Raw genomic sequence first — 21,541 nt, 5'->3', positions numbered from 1 at the left:
GTGTGTGTGTGTTGTTGTTGTTGTTGTTGTTGTTTTCCCAAATACTTTGGAAAGTATTTTGTGTACAGAAGCCAACCCCGAACAAAAAAGAACAGCTCAGTCTTTTTTCACGAAATTGGCAGTCATATGACCAAGAACCAGGTCAGCAAGAAACAGCAGGTTCTTCGTGCCCTTCTCAATCGTGATCCTACCCCTGCGGTGCCCCTTCCGGTCCCTCCCACCCTTCCTTGCTCTTCCGTAGTTGCACTTGTCCCACCTGAGGATACGTCCTTTGTGGCAGATTAGTTTTGTCTGGTTTTTGCCATCGTGCTCCGTTGTGTCTAGCTTCTTTTGCAGACCATGACATCCGCAATCTATCCATGCTGCACCTTGTAGCATTGTCCATTTGTTTCCTTTCTTGGCCAGTAGTCCAGGGTGTACATAGTGGTTTTTAAATTTTCCCTACTTACTGGGGCACCTGGGTGGCTCAGTCGGTTAAGCATGCGACTTGGGCTCTGGTCATGATCTCGCAGTTCATGAGTTCAAGCCCCACATCAGGCTCTGTGCTGACATCTCAGAGCCTGGAGCCTGCTTCAGATTCTGTGTCTCCCTCTTTCTGCCTCTCTGTTACTTGCACTTTGTCTCTCTCTCTCTCTCTCTCTCTCTCTCCCAAAAATAAATGAATGTTAATTTTTTTTTAATTTCCCTGCTTACTAACTGAATTTTATCATCTCTTTTATGTGTTTCTTGGTCATTTGGATTTGCTGTTTTCTAAAGTTAGCCTGTTCATATCTCTTGTCCATTTTTCTTTTGAATTGTCATTTTTTTGATTGCTTTGTAGGAGTTTTTTGTCATGCTTGGTAAAATTGTCCCTTTGGCAGTTATAGGTTTTGCAGATATCTCCTACCCTGTGGTGTGATTTTCATTTTCAGTGGTCACTTTTGGCATAGGAATTTTTAATTTTTATGTAGCTCACATTCCTTTATGGTTAATGCTTTTTGTGTCCTATTTGAGAAACTCGAGGTCATCCATAGTTACTCCCCTCTTATCTCCGAAAAGCTTTCAGATCTATGTCTCCTACCACCCAGGGTTGATTTTTATATATTGCATTAGGGAGGATCACAACACATTTTTCTTCCCATGGGGATAATGCAACCAGCCCAATATCACTGCCACTTTGTCAGAAACCAAGTGTTCCATATTAGCATAGGTCTGTTCTTGTATTCTCTGTTCTGTTGCATTGGTATGTTTGTCTTTACCCCACGTTGTCCTAACTACAGTAGCCTTAGAATATGATAGAATGTGCCAGATTGCCCGCCGAAGAGACTTACCAGTCAACACTTCCAACAATTTATCAAAAATGTATGGAGAGCCCAGTGTGGTGCCAGACAGTGTGATGTTAGGGTTATTGTTGTTGGTTTTTTTTTAATGTTTAATTTTGAGAGGGCGAGAGGGAGAGAGAGAGAGAGAGAACAAGCCGGAGAGGAGCAGAGAGAAGTGGAGACAGAGGATCTGAAGCAGATTCTGTGATCACAGCGGTGAGCCTGATGTGGGGCTCGAACTCACAAACCGTGAGATCATAACTTGAGCCGAAGTCGGATGCTCAACTGACTGAACCGCCCAGGTGCCCCAAGGGATATGGTTTTAAGTACAGCTTAAAGAGTGTTGCGGTCTTGTAAGCAGTCAGACATGAGCCAAATAATTGTACAAACAGAGGTGCCATGTAAATGTGGGGGTGCCACCAAAGGGAGAGGGAGGCCTGTGGGTTCAAGAGTGTGTGAAGAGGGGGATTTCATCTGGTGAGACAGGGTCAGGGAAGGCTTCCTGGAGGAGGTGCATCATGAGTGGAATAGGAATTAAGGAATCAGAAGCAAAGGAAAAGCATTTGGGAGTAGTGGGAACAGCATTTGCAAAGGCTCTGAGGCAGAAGCCTGCATAGGACAGACACTGGATCCAGTTGGCAGGACTCAGAGGGAGGGGAAGGTGATATGCGTGGAGATTAGAACAGTGAGCAGGGCCAGGCCTCTAGGCCTTTGAACTGTGTTTAAGGGCTGGGTTTTATGCACCAAGAACAATTACCCTGAGCAAATAACAAGAATCTCCTTGAATCTTCCAGATTAAGAGCAGTTCCAGGAGCCCTTTCCGCACCCCTGGGGTGGCTTGTTTACAGGAGGAAATAGTGCAGCAACCTCCAGAGCGACAGCTCGGTTCCCTCTAGCCCCTGGCAGCGAGCGTCTCGGTTTTGCCAGCCGTGCAAGCCCAGCCCTCCCACGTGGGTCTGCCTGGGTTCTGCCAGCACGGTGTCAGGTCTGGAGCCCTTCTGCCCCCAGCCTGGCAGCCGCATCCTGCCTGCTGGGCCCTTCTGGGTGCTCCTGGTGCCGTGGGCCGGAATTCTTCCTTCCTCTTGCTCTTCATCATCTCTGCTCATCACCCTGGCGGGTGGTGCTATCCTCACTCCACAGATGAGAAAACGGAAACCAGAGAGCTTAAGTCACTTGCCTAAGACCACACAGCATCCAAGGGACAAACATGACTGTTTCCAGCTCTCTGTCAATTTAATTTCTCTTTTTTTGAATGTTTGTTTATTTTTGAGAGAGAGAGAGAGAGAGAGAGCTCAAGCAGGGAGGGACAGAGAGAATGGGACAGAGAATCTGAAGCAGGCTCTGTGCTGACAGCAGCGAGCCCCATATGGGGCTCAAACTCGTGAACTTCAAGATCATGACCTGAGTCGAAGTCAGACGCTCAACCGACTGAGCAACCCAGATGCCCCCAAATTTAACTTCTTAAACCCGAGTGGTACTTTATGTTTCTTTTCAGAATAAGGAGTGGGTCAGACTGATGAGGAAACTCACCTGAGTAAGTGCCACACTGTTCTGAGTCAGGCTCCTTGCCTGGGGCTGCACTGATGGGTTCCTAGGCCTAAGGCCCCTGGTCCTGCTCTTGACACCGATGTTTTAATTTGGTCTCCAGTGTGGGGTTCTGGTTCTTTCTGCACTAAGTCGAGTAATTGAGAGGCTTTTAATCACGAGATATGTCTGCTGGGTTTTTGCAGGATCGGGAGGTGTGGAGGAGATCTGAATACACCAGCACTCAAAATCTCATTAAACGGGCCTGTCCCTGTTTGGGGACGGCAGATCCAGACAGAGCCGACAAGATTGATGTTGTTTTCATGAATCCAGGCATCTGTTGTGTTCCTTGTGTGTTTCCAAGGCAGGAATTTGTTGGCAAGAGAATAAGGAAGCTGGGAGCTTCGGGAAGGTTTCAGAGCCCAGAGAAGATGGTGTAGATTGTGAATACGGATTGGCTTTCCCCTGTGCGGTGGGATGTGTCAGGGGGAATACAGACTGCCCTGAGTCCCTGCCTCTGGCCGACCGTGCTGCCTGCATTCGGCACACTCCGCTTACGGAGCATCTGCTCTGTGCTGGGCAGGCAGTGTGCTGCAAGCACCCTCTCGGGAGCCCCCGGACGACCCTGTGACGTGATTTCAGACTATTTCGTGGAGAAAGAGCCATTACAAAACTTGCACCAGCTCCCCAGAAACCAAGTGTGGGAACTGGGGCTGGAACGGCTTCAGCAGAAGCGCTTTGTTGGTTGGCTCACGCCCACGTGGTATTGCATCGCCTTGGCGGGGGTGATCTGCCTTTGTCCCTTAGGGGGAGGGGACTTCAGGGTGCCTGTGGGGCTCAGCCAGCTGAGCGTCCCGCTCCGGAACTCAGCTCAGGTCTTGATCTCAAGGCTCGTGAATTGGAGCCCCACGTCAGCGAGGAGCCTGCTTGGGATTCTGTCTCTGCCCTTCCCCTGCTTGCGTGCTCACTTGCTCTCTAAATAAATAAATAAATAAATAAATAAATAAATAAATAAATAAATAAGAGGGGATCTCCACCGGGGCAACTGTACCCCGTCCCTCCCCCCACGCCAGAGGACATTTGGCAAGGTCTGGAGACATGTTGGCTTGTCACAGCTGGGGCGGGGGACGGAAACATTGGCACCCAGAGAGAAGTCAGGATGTTGCTAACCATCCAGCAGTGGACAGGACAGCCCCCACCGCACGCAGCAAAGAATGATCTGGCCCACAAAATCGAGGCTTTTGAGGTTGAGAGACCCTGCTTAAGGGGCACGCCTTTTCCTTACCTTTTCTAGAGTTATCTGAGGGCGTTTCTGTTGGGGAGCTCATCTCTCCCTAGCACCTTGTCCCTGGCGATGGCTTCTCACGGGGTTTCTGGGTCTTTCTCCCACTGGGTTGGGGGAACTCTGCCTTGGGAGTCGGTAAAATGCTTTAGGTGACGACAGTAAGGAGAGGGCAGCGGAGCCCGTGATGTTTAGCTCAGTGTAGGTTTTAACTCACCCTTCCGGATCTTCATTCCAGAGCGCTTCCAACGGTACAGACTCGCCCCTGTGTTGTGGATGAGTTGAGAAAAATGAAAAATCCCCCACAGGGACCTGAAACCCTGAGTTCCTGCCACATCGCATTCCTACCCTCCTTCTGGGGACGAGGAATGCTCATCAACTCTGGCCGGGCTGCTCAGCACGGCGGGCCGGAGGTCCTCGCGGTGTTCGTGCAGGGGTGTTGTGTGAACGCCTGTCTGGAGGGAATGAGCAAGCCTGCAAGCCTCTCCGTGCCCTGTGTGTAGGGGTCGTGCTGCTCTGCCCAACGGGAAAAATGCTTTCCCGCTACGGTTAGGGAGAGATTCGCCTGGTGCAGGCCTTGGAAGGAGCGAAAGTTCTGTCGTAGGAGATCCTGGGCTGTAACTGAATTTTCCCCAGGGGCTGGTAATCTTTAACCTGGAGAAGGTTATAAAATGAGGCATGTTCCCCCTCCAGTGCCACAAAGTCCTGCCGAGGCTCAGCTCAGGGCCGCGGGGACCCCTCTCTGCATCCTGCCCCCAACGTGAGTGAGCAGAGCCATGTGCAGGGCTCAGGGGCGTCCGTGCAGGAGGCGCACAGCCCTCGCCGTCGGGTAGCTTCGTCACTGGTCCGGAGGCAGCTCAGGGCTCTGCTTTTCACAGGCAACTAAAGGGCGCACGTAACGCCTTGACTAACCTCTGTTCCTAGTGCTTTACACGTATTGTTATCTAACCCCCAGGGTAGGTCCTGGTCTCATCCACATCTTGCAAACGAGGAAACTGAGGCACAGAGCGCCTAAGTCACTTGCCCAAGATCCTACACGGTTGAAATTTTGAAATTTCCATCTGAAGTGATCAAAGGTTCAAGGACAGCCTGGCCCAGAGGGGCAGCCGCCTCTGGTTTGGGACAGGTCCCCGTCATTCATTCGTCATCACCGGGCTCCCCTTCTCACAGGGGTTTACCCCTCTCTGCTGTAATTCTCCATTCCTCTGTCTCCAGCACTAGACCATGAATCCCATGAGGATACAGGCCTTCCATGTCCCTTCTGTGTCCCCAGCATCGTCCCAGGATCTGGCATAAAGTGAACATGGGGCCAGTGTTGGTTGAATGAATACATGAATACATTATCTGGATTAACGCTTTCGCAGAAGTTCTTGACAGGGTTCTGTGTGTATTTAGGACCCAAATTTGCTCAGAGGGATTTCTTTTGTTTCATCTTTCCTGTTTGTTTTTATTTCCCCCAATAAGCTTTTTGTTTTGAGATCATTGTACATTCACACGTAGTTGTAAGAAATAATAGAGAGATGCCGTGTGCCCTTCACCCAGTTTCCCAGTGGTCGCATCTTGCCAGAAAATCGATATTGACGCCATCCACTGAGCATACTCAGATTTCTTCTGTTTTACGTGTCCCCACCTTGTACGTCTTTAAACAACAATGATTTCCGCCCCCACGAGGGGGATAGTTAAAACCGAAAGGTGACAGCATCTCAGGGTGACTCAGGGCTTGGGTCTGGGATCTTCAGAGCTAGAGGCTGTGGATGGTGAGGATGGGCAACCCTGCAGGTGCCTGGTTACCTGAGATCAGTAACCTGTCCACAGGTTCGAATCCTAGTCTGGCTGCTTCCCAGCAGTGAAACCCTGATTAACCTGTCTGTGCCTCCACTATAAAATGGGGTAATAACATCATATCTTCCTCAATGGTCGCTGTGGGGATTAAATGAGGTAGTACACGGAGACCCTCGGAAGAGTGCCTGACACAGAGTAATTGCTCGGTGGACCCCTGCACTATCATTGCCATTATTTCTTTAAATTGAATTGATTTGCTTTATTCACAGAGTTTTGCTCCCAGGCACCCGTATCCACACACTGATGCAGTTTTAGACCCTAGGATCTGGAGTGACTCAGCAGGTGCCTTCTACCCATGTGTGTTGGGAAGTCACGTGACTCTGAGCCTCAGCTTCCTCCTCTGGAGAATGGGCATGATATTAGAACCCACATGAGATTTTGGTTGTCAAGGACCCTCAAGAGATGGGACCCATTTTTTAAGAGCTAATTATCTAGCTCTTAAAGGTTTTAAATTTGAGATTCCCAGTCGCTGCCTCCACTTTGATAAAAGAGGGGCTCGTGTTCTGGCAGAATGGGCAGTTGGAGGTGGCTGTGACAGGTGCACTCCGGAGGCTGAGGCACCCCCAGAGTGACTTAGGGATCTGACCTCGCATCACGTCCAGGCAGGAGCTCCCAGGCAGAGAAGGAAGAGAAAAACAAGTCAGGCCACCACATCCTGAGTTCCAGTTTGGGGACACAGCTCCGTGCTCCCTTCTTCACCCACCTGCTGCTCTTCCCCAACCACCTCCCCGTTCCCGACGCATTGCACAGGAGCACAGGGCCCCGCAGGCTGTGTTCTGTCCGTGCCTGAGCTGAGCCCGAGCCGCTGGGACTGGGGCCACTGGCATCCACCCTGTGACCAGAGCTCTTTGTTCTGAGTGTCCTCAAGCTTTGCTGGGGGATGGCCTTCACCAATAAGAGTGGCATGTCGGTGCCACAGGTTTTAAGAGAAAGTTGCCGAGTGTACATCTCCCCACTTAAGCTGGCACCGTGGCGGGGGCGGGGGGCACTCCTCAGAGATTTCTGTTAGAAGACCGAATGAGAAGCAGATGGTTGGTTCCTACTGGCTGGGGTAAGAGGCCGGCGCCTTGCCGTCATTTCCATTTTCTGCAGGAGCCAAGTGATTATTGAGATGGCACTTCTCCGCCTCTGTGGAATCCCCCCATAGCACTGTGCTCGTGATTCTGCAGAAAAGCCAGGCAGCCAGACAGACGCGGGTTCAAATCCCGGCTGCCACTTATTTGCTACCAGGGTAGGGGTGAGTTTCACCTAAACTTCTCTGAGCCTCAGTTTCCCCATCTGTGCAATGGGAATGAGTCTGGCTTGAGAGGGAGGGATGCTGTGTCTCAAACGAATAGCACTTGCTGTGAGCTCAGGCACAGCAGCTATTCGTGCGGGAGTTTGCCCCGGGGACGTCCAGTTACCTGCTGTTCCTCGGAGCACAGCCGTGGCCCCAGGAGAGCGGGCAATCAAACGGGCACAGAATCTCAGAACCTGCAACCTGGTGGAGGCGGGAGTGGGGGGAGACCTCTGAGCCCATCCAGTCTCCCCAAGCCCCTTCCCTGATGCTCGAAGCCCCTCTCCTGCAGCCTAGAAAGGACGTCCAGCTTCTGTAGCGGAACCCGTTCCAATATAAGAAGCTTTGTTAGTTATGGACCCGACATCTGCCCATTCCGGTTATTTCTCTCTTGTTTTATAAGTGATCCAAGACGGCCACCCTAGCACAGACAGTACTGGGACCCGAGTCTGAGTCTCACTGCGCAGCTCACGCCCACGACCTCCAGACCTTGTTACCTCTGTCATTCAGAGTCCTCTCGCTCGTTCCACCCTGCCCAAGACTCAGCAGAGGGCCAGTATGACCTTGCAGGGGAATCCTGGGAAAGAAGGTCTGCCCATGAGCTCTCCAGAATTTGGGGAGTCGGAAATCTGACTGTGTCCCTGGGGTCCGGGCCAGCCCGTCTTGTGTGCAGACGCTGACCAGCTGGTGGGACTGTGGCAGGAGAGGTGGGGGAGTAGTGCTCCCAGCAGCCAGCTGCCCTGGGAGGTAGACACAAGAGCACTGATATTGGACAGGCCTCTCTGTGTTAACAAGACCGCCTGCTTTCCCAGAGGGAAGCTGCGTGGATTGAATGATCATTTGTTGACATTAGGTTTCCCTCGTACGAAGTCAGCCTGCTGTTACCATCCCCAGACGGGTGCACATCCCAAGAACTCGGCAACATTCAACACATAATTTATATTGCACACTCACTATGAAATTGAGGTGAACAAGAGAGGTGAAGCGCTCGAGTTCCGGGCAGGAAGACAGCCGCATCCATGAACAAATGAGAGAAGAGTGAGTGGCCACGATGAAAATAACATTCGGTGACGAGTGGTAGTGGGGATCAAGGAAGGCCTCTCTGAGGGAGGTGATATCTGAGCCGAAGGAGGTGCCAGCCATTCAGAGATGGGGGACTAGGGGGCACAGCAGGTGCATGGTGCAGGTTTGGGGAGACTTTGAGCTTAGTGCCTCCAGCAGGCCCCCAGGAAAGTGGATTGCACACGGGGGCCACAGTGGAAGCAGGGAGACCGTTTAGGAGGCTGCTTGGGGCAGAGGTGGCTAGGATTCAGGTAGAGGTGGAAGGGAGGACATCCTGGAATTGTCTGGAGTGGAGTCAGGCCACGAGGGCAGGAGTCAGTGCCTGAGTTCAGACCCCAGCCCGTGTGGTACATGTATGAGCTCGGGCCCTGCTCCCCTTGTGTGTGCGTGTTAAGGTGGAGGACATGACGGTTTGTAGATCGGAGGTGATGAGAAGGGGGCCTCCCGGACTGCTGGAAACATTCTTTGAGATAACACCCTCGTTTCTCAGCGCTGGTAAGCAAAGTACCACCGACGAGGTGGCTTTAAACAGCAGGAGTTTACTCTCTCCAGGTGCTGGAAGCCAGAACTCCAAAGTCAAGTCAGCAGGGCTGTGCTCCTTCCAAAGGGGTGTGCTCCTGCTGCCAGAGGGAGGACAGAATGCTGCTGAGCTCACAGGTCTCCAGCAGTAGCTTTGCCCCCTCTCAGCCCATGGCCCCTAAAACATGCCGTATCATAGTTTGCTGAGAGGGGAGAGCAGGGGGAGGGGGACTGGGCCAGCCAGCAGGGTCAGCCAGAGAGGGGGACAAAGTGGGACGACCTCCCCGGCTAGAGCGTCTGTCCTGAGAACCGCCTGGTAAAGCAGGTATGACCTTTGTTTTAAGGAAGCCACCTTTCAGTGACCTGCCAGAGCGAAAGGGCCGTGACCAAAAGAGACAATATTTGATGCAAAGCTTGCTTACTCTCCTTGCTGTGGCAGGCGGTGCCCCGAGAGCTCTGCCTCCACCGGATGGCTCCCACAGCGTGAGCCTCTAAAATTTAGCGGCTTCAGACAACGAGTGACCATCATTTCCCGCACTTGTGAGGGTTGGCTGGCCTCACCTGACCCTTTTGGCCTATGGGTGGGGAGTCTCTCATGCACTGCTGGGCCGGGTACACCTGGGGCTGGCATCATCTGAAGGCTCAACTGGGCTGGACCTCCAAGGTGGCTTATTCACCCCCAGGCCTGGCACCATGGTGTGCCTGACCTCTCTCTCCTCATGACTTGGGCTTCTCATGGCTCGAATGTCTCACAGGACATCTGTCATCCCGTGGAGGCAGGCAGAGGCCATGCCTGGACTGGCACCACATCACTCCCACCGTGATACAGCTTGATGGCGAAACAATTCACATACCCTACAGTTCACCCCTTCAAAAGCTATATGACATTTAGCTTGGGTTTGGGGATATGACATTATCAGTGTTTTTAAATCGTGATCAGATATACATAACAAAATCTGTCATCTTTCAGTGTACGATTCAGCGTCATGAATTATACACACAGTGCTGGGCAACCCTCACCACCACCTGGTTCCCAAACCTTTTCACCTCCCCAAACAGAAATTCTGCAACCAGTAAAAGCTAGAGCTCCAGCTCTAGTAAGGTCTGATAACCTTAAATCTGCTTGCCGTGTCTGGGACTTTGCCTGGTGAACATATTTCATATAAGTAGACCATACCCTGTCCTTCTGTGTCTGGCTTCCAGTTGGGAGGCCATGGGGGGGGGCGCCCTGGGTGCTTGGGCATGAGTGGCAGGTGGGAGTTGGGAGAACTGGGCAGATTCTGGATCTGTTTCCAGGTGAAGCCAGCAGGATTTCTGATGGGTTAGAGGGGATTCAGGAGGGGGGCCATCCGGAAGGATGGGGCAGCCTGGAGCCTCGTGCGGATGCCTGAGTCCCGGTGCCGTGGACCGGCACAGCTCTGTTGCTGTCGCATAATTTCTGCAGGGCCCTGATGTCCATGGCAAGTGATATCCTGCTTTCCAGACAGAATGGTGATGCAAAATCACTTAAATTTTTTTCTGTTCAAATGCAAGATCATTTCAAGGGAAAGGGTCTTACAAGTAATGGCAAATACAGGAAAGTTGGGCAGACTGCAGGTGCCACGTCTGGAGAAACGCGCTCCTCTGGTGTTGCCGACATGTTGGCAGAAAAAGGAGACAGTGTCTGCTTTGGGAAAGCGGCAGGGTGCACGTGTCCCCTTGAAAAACCGAACTCTTCACAGAAGGGAGCGAGGTGGACCGCCGATTTACCAGGAAAATGGGACAGATCTGTGGCTTTGAGGCGGCAGGTGCCTGGATCGCAGGTCAGCGGCCTGTCTGCAAAGGGCCAGATGGTAAATGCCATCAGCCTGTGGCCCCGCGGTCTCTGCTCTGCTGCTCGCGTAGCCCTTAAAGGCAGCCACAGCAGCCACAAATGATCGCATGTTCCAGAAGACGTTTATTTCGCAAAAGCAGGCAGCCGGCCAGAGCCTGTAGACCCCCATCCTTGAGTCTGAATCACAGGGTGGAGAGCGTCCTCTCCTGAGGCCTTCAGTGGACCCCAGACTCCAAGCTGGAGCTGACTGTCTGGGGGTGAACGGACGAGTCCCGCTCTGCCTGGACTAAACTCCCTGCCCCCGTGTTGACCCACTTTCTCCTGCTGAGCATTTCCACCTGGGGATTGGAACCCAGTTTGACCTGGTTCAGTGCCAGAACACTAATGTACTTTTTTATAACCCATGTGGAAGCTCATCTCCTCTTTCCACACCTTCGGAAACCAAACTGAACACGGATCAATTTTCGAGTGCCTCTGGTTCTCTGTATTAATGCCATGTCAAATTATTCAGCAGTTGTTTTCCTATAATTAAATGTCTAGACGCATTCGGCTGCTGACTGAGGCTGTACCCACCCCTGATATACTTTCTCTGTGCATATTATTGGAGAAAGCCAGAGAGGTATCTCTCCTCCAAACATTTGAATGAACCAATAGTAACACGTCATTGCGATGATCCAGAAAATACAAAAAAGTCGACTGCCACCCCAGAGGTAAAAGTACTGAACAGAAAATAGATGTCTTTCTTTCAGCCTCGCTTCCCCATGTATTGGTTTTTGGTTTTGTTTTCGCGCCTTAACAAGATTATAGCCAGACTGCCCGTGAACCTTCATGGTCTTTTCTCTCTCGTTGCGTTGCTTCGAAAATCATTTCCCTGCCTTTTCACACAGTTTTCGGTAAATAATTAAGATATCCTATCACAACTTACTTGAGGGATCGTCTACTGTAGGTTTATTGACATTGTTTCCAGTTGTTCGCTCTTGTAAATTACACTCCTGTGGCCCTCTCTGAGGTCCTTTATTCAGGATTATTTGCATTAGCTAAATTTCTGGAGGTGGAATTATTTGGGGTTAAAATATTTGTTATCTCTTGATTCTTTGTGGCTACATCCTTTTCCAAAAAGGCTAGACCCAGATGCTCCTGCAGCAAGGTCTGTTTGGAGAGCCAGGGGTGATATTCTGATGCTCAGAACCGGAGATCAGAAAGGCATTAGCATAACCCCGGGTTGGTCCGTTGGTTTTTCCTTCTGGGCATAATTTCCAAGAAAGGACATTTACTCCATACCTAATGCACGCCCTTCATTTCACAGAGCAGTTAAGAGAGGCCTCATAGTTCCTGTGGGGAACAGTGCTGTTTCTTGAGTGTAACTGTATACAGCCATTTGCCCACATTTTTTGGTAGAGCCTCTAGACCCTTTGAGTTAGGACTTTGCACACAGTAGGATATCAGTAACTTAAAAAAAAATAGTTGTGGGGAAGTTTCTTTTCTTCCAAGTCCTCGGGTCTCTTATCTGTAAGACAGGAATAGTAAGAATCCATTCAGCAGACACTGACCGTGGCCGTCTTACGTGCCAGGCCCTGTAATGTCTGCTGGGGATGCACCACATCCCTGGGGAGTGGGGAATGGCATGGAAGGTGTGCATTCAGATGATACACAAATATACATGTGGAAACTGTGGTCAAGTGGGAAGAAACCATAACACAGACCACTCTGAGAAATTACAGTGGATGCTTTTATTTCCATGAGGTTAATAAAGCAGCTTCTCTGAGGAAATAGCATAGGATGTTTGAGGTCTGAGGCACGCACGGAAGTTGGCCAAGCAGGAGTGAAGGAAGCAGTCTAGGCAGCAAGAATAGCCCATGCAAAGGCCCTGAGGCCACAGAGCTTTGTGCTTTCTAGGAATCAGAGGCAGGGGTTGCTTGGGCAATGTCTCAGAGACCTTTTGAAAGCCTGGTAACCCACGCTGAGCTTTGAAGTGCCAAGCCAAGAACGTGGGAGCAGGAAGGGGACTGTCCCAGCAGTAGATGACCTTGGTGGCCTGAAGGAGGCAGTGGAAATGAGGGAGAGAAACGGATGAATCAGAGACCTACTTCAGAGGCAGATCTGGGTTCCCTTTCTTCTCCCTTGTCTGGTTTCATCCTCCAGCTGATGACGAGGTTGTTCTGGTCAAGTTCAAGAAGTCAACACTAAAGTGTGGTAGGCTTTTATGCCAGTTGGCAAAGGGGCAAGAGCGAAGCCTGCATTTCTGCAGCAGCAGCCACGCTGTGGACCACAAAGCAGGCTGGACTGAGCCAGGTGTCAGGGATGCTGGCAGCTCCAGGGCGTGTATCTCTTGGCGTTTGGCCAGGATCATCCCGGGAGCAGCCACAAAGTCGCCACCACCGTCTCCATCCCGAGTGAGACAGCCAATTCTTGTATGTCACAGGTGAGGTCAGATTTGGCCTGAACGGGAGGGGCAAGCAAGGGCCGGCGGGCCATCCCACACGTCAGCCCGTGAAGGAGCAAAGCCACCACTGTGTCTGATAAGTGGGTAGTGGCCGGACTTGACTGGTCCCTCGAATTCACATCCCATTGGGACCAAGGAAGGCCCTCTGGTGGGGGCATTCGTTGTCTGGTTTGTTATCAATTCTTAAGGTCCCACGCTGCTGCAAAGTTCAGAGTGAGCTGTATACTTTTTAGCTAATGCTTACATGATCTCATGTATTGATTAATCAGGTTGTTTAAAATTAAGTGCCACAAGTCAAATCGTCTTCTCTGGAGTTTAATTTTCACAGACCCGTGTGACTGACGTGTTGTAATAGGATATTCGGCATCTGTCGGCGGCTATGCGAGGGGCCAGGTTTCTGGATGAACTTTGGTTCCAACGCCAGCGCCTCGGCTAGCTAATCAGCTCTACGATCTTGGGTGTGTTCCCCAAACTGCCTTAGCTTCATGTTCCCCCCGCCATAGCTCGTAAGAGTACTGCTTCTCAGAGTCGTGAGAATAAGTGGACTTAACATACGTGAAGGAAGTAGCTAGAACAGGCTCAAGCATACAGCAGGTCCTCACTAAATGGCAGCCAATAGCACTAAGGTTTGGACTCATTCCAGCTATCTGTAAGCCAAGCTGCGTTCTCCAGTAAGCCACACGTGGCTTCTGAGCACCTGCAAGGTGGCTAGTCTGCACAGACATGTGCTGTAAGCATAAAATACACATGGGGCTTCAGGGGCGCCCGGGTGGCTCATTTGGTTGAGCATCTGACTCTTGATTTCAGCTCAGGTCATGATCTCACAGTTGATGGGATTGAGCCTCGTGTCAGGCTCTGTGCTGTTAGTGCGGATTCTCTCTCTTCCTCTCTGCCCCTCCTCCGCTCTCTTTCTGTCTCTCTCAAAATAAATAAACTTAAAAAGAAAACTTTGGAGCCAACCATAAGAGACTCTTAAATACAGAGAACAAACAGGGTTGCTGGCGGGGTGTTAGGTGGAAGGAGGAGTTCAGTGGGCAAGGCGCCTTAAGGAGGGCACTTGTTGGGATGAGCACTGGGTGTTCTGTGTAAGTGGTGAATCAAGAAATTCTATTCCTGAAAGCATTATTACACTAAATGTTAACTGACTTGGATTTAAATTTTAAAAAAGAAAAGAAAATGAAAAAAAACCCTCATATCATAAATAACAACTAATAAAGTACACATGGGATTTCAAAGAGGTAGCATGACCAAAAAGGAAATACTAAAATTTCATTAGTTAGTTTTCATATTATCTGCTGGAATGATGATATTTTGGATATATCAGGTTAAATAGAACATACAACTCATATTAGTTTCATCTGTTGCCCATTTTTTTGTAATGTGGCCACTAGAAAATTTCAAATTGCTTCTAAGACTCTCATTTATCTTTCTTTTCGACAGCACTGGTCTAGAGGCATGATTTAAGAAAGAGGAATGATTAAGAAGTGGGAAAAGCGTAGACTTTCCAGCCAGAAAGATTTAGGGGTTTATCTGGGTAGCACCACGCTCTGTATGCCACTAGGGAAGTCCCTTACCCTCAGTGCGCCTCAGTTTTCTCATCCGCAAAGTGGGAGCAGACATCCCTACCACAAAGAATTGTTTTGAGGCTTCAATGAAATCATATACGTGAAGTGCTTAGCTCCACCGTCGGCACACAAGAAAGGTGCTCAGATGGAAACAAAGGTCATAGCTTTTGTAACAGGTGCTGGGGGTGTTTAGTATTCAGGGGGGGCTGAGTTGACCCTGGTTTGCCTTGTCCAGCAAGATTACGTTGGCATGCTGTTTTCACCTCCGTTGCCACATTTGACCTTCAGAACGACCCTGGGAGGTACCGTCAGCCCCTTACGGAGCTGGAGAGACGGAGGCACGGGAGCCTTTCAAGGTCTGAGCAGGAACTGGAAACCAGATGCTTTCCTGCCAACCCCGCGCTTTCCCGAAACTTGCAGAGCTTCCCAGAAGCGGGTTTCACTTTCACAGGGCGTCCACCGCTGTCCCCTGATCCAGAGAGAAAACTAATACCTCATGTGCCCCAGCAGCCTGCAGGGCCCCCTTGCCTGCCAGCACAGGCGGGGGGCAGTGCGTCATCGGAGCCGACTTGAAAGGCGGGAAGCGCACCCGTGGGCCTCTTGTTCTCCAGCCTGGTGGACAGCAGTGTTGTGGCTTGAGGCAGATAAGAGGTGGCTCACAAAGCCACGCTCCCTGGACACCTGGGCACCCGCTGACGTCTCAGACCAGCCTGATGCCCAGATGTATGCGCTGCTGGGGGCTCAGGGGACAGTTCACCACACATGCTGCTTTGCAACTTGCTGTAACTTAAGATGTGCAACACTCTCTCTCGTCAGTACAGAGAGAGCTACCTCATTCTTTGTCTCGGCCGAATGTGATTCTGTGTCATGACCCACTGAAATGTATTCAGCCAGTTCCCACAGATGGACATCTAGGTCGCTTTCTGTTCATATCAGTGAGAAAAATTCCTTCAGGTACACCGATGCTGGGAAAGAGTGGTTAGTGCATTTAGAAGTTTGTAGATCTGGGGGCGCCTGGGTGACTCAGTCTGTTAAGTGCCTGACTTCCGCTCCGGTCGTGATCTCACAGTTCGTGGGTTCGAGCCCTGTGTTGGGCTCTGTGCTGACATCTCAGAGCCTGGAGCATCCTTCGGATCTGTGTCTCCCTCTCTCTCTGCCCCTGCCTGCCCTCCCCTGCTTGTACTCTGTCTCTCTCTCTCAAAAATAAATAAACATTAAAAATTTTTTTTTAAATATGGGGTGTCGGTTCCCCCACACCATCAACATGGCCAGAGAGTTCATGGTAGGAGGTCAGCGTGGAAAAAGCAGAGGGAGGGTTTGGTGGCGGCTGGGAGGCCAGTCAAGAGGCTGGGGCAGCCATCCAGCTAGGAAACAGACAAGAGCGAGAGAGGAGAGGGTGGAGGCCAGAGCTAGTGTGGAAGTAATACCCAGGACGTGGTCCTGAGCGAGGATGACAGGAGGGAGGAAGCGAGCGCGGGTGTCGGGTTTCCAGCTTCGGCAAATTGGGTCTGTTTACTGAGGTGCTGACACAGGACAGGGAGTAAGCGTGAACCTACTGAGTTCAATGTGCAGGACATCCTGGGGACGCCTGGGTCGCTCAGTCCGTTAAGCTTCCGACTTCGGCTCAGGTCATGATCTCATGGTTTGTGGGTTCAAGCCCCGCATTGGGCTCTGTGCTGACAGCTCAGAGCCTGGAGCCTGCTTCGGATCCTGTGTGTGTGTCTCTCTCTCTGCCCCTTCCCCATTAGCACTTTCTCTCTCTCTCTCTCTCTCTCTGAAAAATAAACATAAAAAAATTTTTTTAATATTCAGGACATCCTGCTGGGGGGTGTTTATATTGGCCTGGGGAGGAAGATTCAGGGATGGTGAATCATTGGTGGAAATCATGAGTGCACATGAGATCTCCCTGCACTGCGTGGATGGACGAGTGAGTGGCTGGCTGGATAGATGGACAGACGGACGGACAGGTGGATGGGCGGGTGGAAGAAAAGATGGATGGGTGGGTGGGTGGCTGGACAGGTGGACAGATGGGCACATGGATGACAGACATCTAGACTTGATTCTGTTTCGACTGAACCATATGAAATTGCTCCCTTTGTTTTTCAAAAATAACAAAATACTTAAGTTTATGCAGGCGTAAGTACTCGAGGGGGAAGGTACAACATGATGTCTGCAATTTACTTCGAAATGGCAACAAAAAACGGAGAGGATTAATGGATGGGTCACAGGGTCGAGACTGGTAAAATGTCATCGTCAGGAGCTGGGAGGTGGGGGCTGTGGACAGGTATTCAGTGGCAAATTCAACTTTTCTGTTTGTTGGAAATTTGCACAGTGAATTCAGGGACAATGTTTTTCCAAATGTTAGCAGTTCCCCGTGACTTCACTTAATATTTCTCCCTCATTTGGCCAGGAGAACCTTCTGGGTTCCCATCTGTGGATTGGCCTTATTCTTCCCAGAGCTGGGGGCTGGGGGTCAGCGTTTCTCCCTCCCAAAGTTAATGCTGAGTTGCCCTAATGAGGCGATTGCTGCACCAAGTTCGTTGGTATCTGGCTTGTAATAATTATAGATTTCCTCTGCGATTTGATCCCATTGGTTGCCACAGCAACAGCGGTAATAGCTCAACTGAAGTGCTGTCACGGTGATTTAGAACCAACATGTCTCTTGCAGCCTCCGGTCCGGGTGCCCCCACCCCCTTGCTGTCGTCATGGCAACTGAGGAGCAGCACGTGACCAAAAGCTCTGTGTCCCTCCTCCCCCGCCCCTCCCCATCTTGCACCCTTCCCCACTTCTCAGCCCCCTGTGGATAGGCATTGACCCCAGCTTGGGCTATACTGGGGGGGGGGGGGGACTAGAGTAATCAATGCCCCAGAACCCCCACCCCGAGAGAGGGTCAGGTGGATTGTCAGAGCCAGAGCCGCCCCCCCTGGCCCCCGGGGGTCTCGGAGATGACTTGGTGGCCCTCAGAGCCCCTTCCTGGCTGTGGCCATGCCATAGGCGGGATCTGCTGGGGCGTCCCCACCGGAGTGCCGGTGGGGGGGGTGGGGTTGTCGTTTAGGAATCCAAAGCCTTGGATCTTTGCTTTGTACTCCAGGGGTCCTGAAAACGAATGAGAGAAAAATCTAGGAAGAGCATCCTGGAAGAAGGGGCGGGGACAGGGACCCCATTTCAGAAGGTCCCAGGTCAGGTGGCTCATTCTTCCGGTCTAAACTGAGCTGGGCTTAAAATGTCTTTTTAAAAAGGCCCTGTTCTATTTTTCTCTGTGTGTTTATCTCTTTTTTTTTTCCTGTCTCTTTGTTTCTTTGAGGATCTTTTCCTTTCTGTTTCTGTCTCTTCCTATCTGAAAACCTCTTTGTGAGGCTACCTCTCAGCCTCTCACTCATTCCCTCCCCCCTCTTCACCCCCTCTGCATCCCCCTGCCTCCAGCACTTGCTGGGAACCAGCTGAGAGCATCCTTTGCCCAAATCTGCTTTGCTTCTCAGGCTCCTTTCCTTCCTCCCATATCTGAGCCCATGTTCCGGGGACTGGCTGGAAGTCCGGAGCGTCCTCCGGAGGGAGAGCTGGTACCCGGAGGCATCTCTTAGGATGATCCCGGCGCATCTCATCCCTGGGACTCTGCAGAATGGCATAGAGGAGGCGTTTTAAGCAGGCGGGAGCTGGGCTTGCCGCAGGACCCTGACTGCCAGGCACTGTGAGTGCAGACGTGTGTCTGTGTGTGTGCACGTGCCCGTGCACACACGTGTGTGCATGCGATTTGTATTTGCACACATCTACTGGTATGTGGAGGTGTGTCTCAACTCGTATCGGTGGCTGTGATCTGTGGTGCTGGGTGTGCAAGTGTGTGCACACGTGTGTGCCCATGCATATGTGTGCAAGTACGCCTGTGTGTGGCTTTTGGTCTGAAGGACATGCAGATGTCCATGACGGATTTTTCAAGGATGCTTAGCCGAGGGAACACAGTGGGACGAGCCCCTTTAAAGTGGGAACAAAATGAACAAAAACGGCACGAAAATGATAAGGGATTTGCTTCTGCCGGTGGGCTCGCAGAAGGACCACCACATGCGTTTGCCTCCGTCCCCAGGAAATGAGGTGAGGGTCACCTTGAAAAAGTATTTCTGCACACACACACGTGCACACGCACACGCTCGGGAATGGAAGGCTCAGGGGGGTCACCTTCGGGAGCACCTCGCTTTGCCCTCGTCAAGACCGGACTTTGCAGGGAGAATCTCTCGCTCGCCAGCCCGGATGGCTCGTGCCAAGAGCTGGCCCAAGGAAACTCTGGACGGCGACTCCCCCCCGTCGTGTCTTTCACTTCTGCAGTCAATTAGAACTTCATCTTGGGTTTGTTCACGCCCCGAGAGGTGGCAAGAAGGAAGCAGGTTTAGAAAGCGTAATTTCACTTGCAGGGCAAGATGTGGGAACCTGACAACTTGCCTGGCAGCCACGGGGGTCCTTCGTGCTTCGCCTGACCCTGAACACTGGGGGACCTGGTGGCCGGTTGCTTTGGGTGGATGCTAACTGCAGGCTGGGCACGCCCGGGGCGCCTTGGGGGAGAGGACGGGTCTAGACACTGGCACGGCCTCAGGAAGGCTGCAGGCCAAGGATGGCACTCTGTCCCCCGCTACGCCGTGACCTCTGTCTACACCACCTTGGTCCACCTGCCAAAGCCCTCATCACCTTCCAACATCCACTGTCACTGCCTCCGGGAAACCGTTAGTTAACTCAGTCAAGTAGAGGTGACGCTGAACGCCCTCCTCTCCCTGCCCCTGAATACCTCGTACCTCTGGCTTACGCACCCCACACACCTTCCCCATTTGCCCACGAGCTGCACTTTATTTTACAAGGACTTCGAGAAAAATATCAACCAAGACAAAATACACACAGAGCAACTGGCCCAGACTCTTACAGCGTCCAGGTCATAAAAGGCCTAATGGCTGGGATATGGTTGCAGGTTAAGAGAGCAGCCGTGTGAGCAGATGCAGCGAGGGGTCCTGGGGTAGCTCCTGGAACACAAAGGACGGCCACAAAGGACGTCATGGGGGCAAGTGAGCAAATCTGAATGTAGGCTGTCTCTCAGACAATAGCATTATGTTAGTGATAAATTACCTGAACATGAAATACTTGTATGTCAGATCATTTGTACTGAGGGCACATGGAACGTCCTTGTCCTTCTGTTGTTGTTGTTGTTGTTGTTGTTGTTGTTGTTGTTAACAGAGGATGCTAATAGTAATTATGTTAGAGGATTGTTCTGAAAATTATAGGTGCCGTATCCTGTGTAAAGAGCATAGCACAGGATCTGGCCCAAGGTAGGTGATCGGTAGATGCTTGCTGTTGCCGTTGCTGGTTACCTAGTGTCATCCTGGCACCCTGCGATGAGTGTGCCAGAAGGGTCTTTCTCTTCTGCACCCAGAACTGCCTTCATGGGTTTGCGACCCAGGTGATCACACAGGACCCATGCTCAGAAGAGCCTCACCCCACGCTTGGTTTAATGCCCTCCTGTTTCCATCTCGAAATTATTTTTTTTAAGTTTATTAATTTTGAGAGAGAGGGGAGGAGTAGAGAGGGAAGGAATAGGGGAGGAGCAGAGAGAGAGGGAGAGAGGGAATCCCAAGCAGGTTCTGCACTGTCAGCACAGAGCCAGATTCGGGGCTCGAACTCACGAACTGTGAGAGCATGACCTGACCCAAAGCTGACACTTAACAGACTCAGCCACCCAGGCGCTCCATCATCTTGAAATTCTTAATCCTTTCTCGACAAGGGACTTTGAATATTCATCTTCGCTCTGGGTCCCACAAATCACCCAGCCAGTTCTGTCTGCACAGGCTTTTTATCAGACCCCACTGGGAAGAGCTCTTAGACTAAACTCCCTGTTACCGCATCATAGCTCAGGCGGGCCCAGGCACATTAGGCACATTCCAGCCGTGACACCGCGTGTCGTCAGCCTGCAACACCCAATACGGCAGCCGCTCCCCACATGTGACAGTCAAGCACTTGCAATGGGGATCTAGTCCCAGTAGAGACGTGCTGTGCGTGTAAGAAATTTATACCGGCTCTTGAAGATGTTGCAGAAAAGAAAAAGAGTGTAAAATATCTTATTAATAATCATACTGATTACATGTTGAGATGATTGTATTTCTAGATTGTAGGTTTAAATAAGATACGTTATTATATTACACCTGCTTTTACTTTTTCTTTTTTTAGATTTCAATTTTAAGTAACATCTACACCCAAGCTGGGGCTCGAACTCACAACCCTGAGATCAAGAGTCGCAGGCTCCGCTGACTGAGCCAGCCAGGCGCCCCTGTTTTTACTTTTTTGATGTGGCTACTAGAAAGTGTAAAACAACTTCTGTGGGTTGCACTTGAGGCTTGCGTTATATTTCTGTTGGACAGCACTGCCTCCCGCCCGATTACCTGTCATGACTGTCAACCAAACCAAGAGATGACAGCCCAGTGAATCAATTTCCAGGCTTTTTTTTTTTTTAATGTTTATTCATTTTTGAGAGAGAGAGAGGGAATGAGTGGGGGAGGGGCAGAGAGAGGGAGACAGGGATTCTGAAGCAGGCTCCATACTCTCAGTGCAGAGCCTGACCCGGGGCCCGAGCTCAGGAACTGTGAGATCATGACCTGCGCTCAAATCAAGAGTCAGACGCTTAACTGACTGAGCCACCCCAGCACCCTAATTTCCAGGCTTTTAACCAGACTCCAGGCCTGATGCTCTAGCTTTAACCCATATCTCCCCCACCAGAATCCATCAGGCACCTCTCTCTGGGGGGGTCACTGCTGCTGGCCAGCCTTTTTTTCTTTTCCTTTCCTTCTTAAAATGCCCCCAAGATACTTTTATACCCAAAGAGTTGGTCGAGTGGCCTAAATAGATTTGCAAGGCAGCACAGTGGCCCCAGGAGCACTGAACTTGGG

General features: G+C 51.1%; 1 protein-coding gene across 2 annotated transcripts in view; it reads left to right on the top strand.

Moving 5' to 3' along the window:
* The window catches only part of ABAT (4-aminobutyrate aminotransferase), an 89,739-nt gene that overhangs the window by 10,280 nt on the left and 57,918 nt on the right, over positions 1-21,541 (top strand). Inside the window, exons 1-2 of one of the 2 annotated variants that reach the window (XM_042922994.1) lie at positions 16,661-17,806; positions 18,107-18,315. The exons of the other annotated variant lie outside the window; for it this stretch is intronic. The gene's annotated coding sequence lies outside the window, so the exon portion shown is untranslated. Of the gene's footprint in view, positions 1-16,660; positions 17,807-18,106; positions 18,316-21,541 lie in introns of those variants that run through there. 2 annotated transcript variants of the gene reach the window in all.

This window comes from Panthera leo, chromosome E3 (assembly GCF_018350215.1).
Source record: "Panthera leo isolate Ple1 chromosome E3, P.leo_Ple1_pat1.1, whole genome shotgun sequence".
In the NCBI taxonomy this organism is placed as follows: domain Eukaryota; kingdom Metazoa; phylum Chordata; class Mammalia; order Carnivora; family Felidae; genus Panthera; species Panthera leo.
Note: the sequence above shows the minus strand (reverse complement) of the source record. Positions and strands in the feature narration are given on the sequence as shown.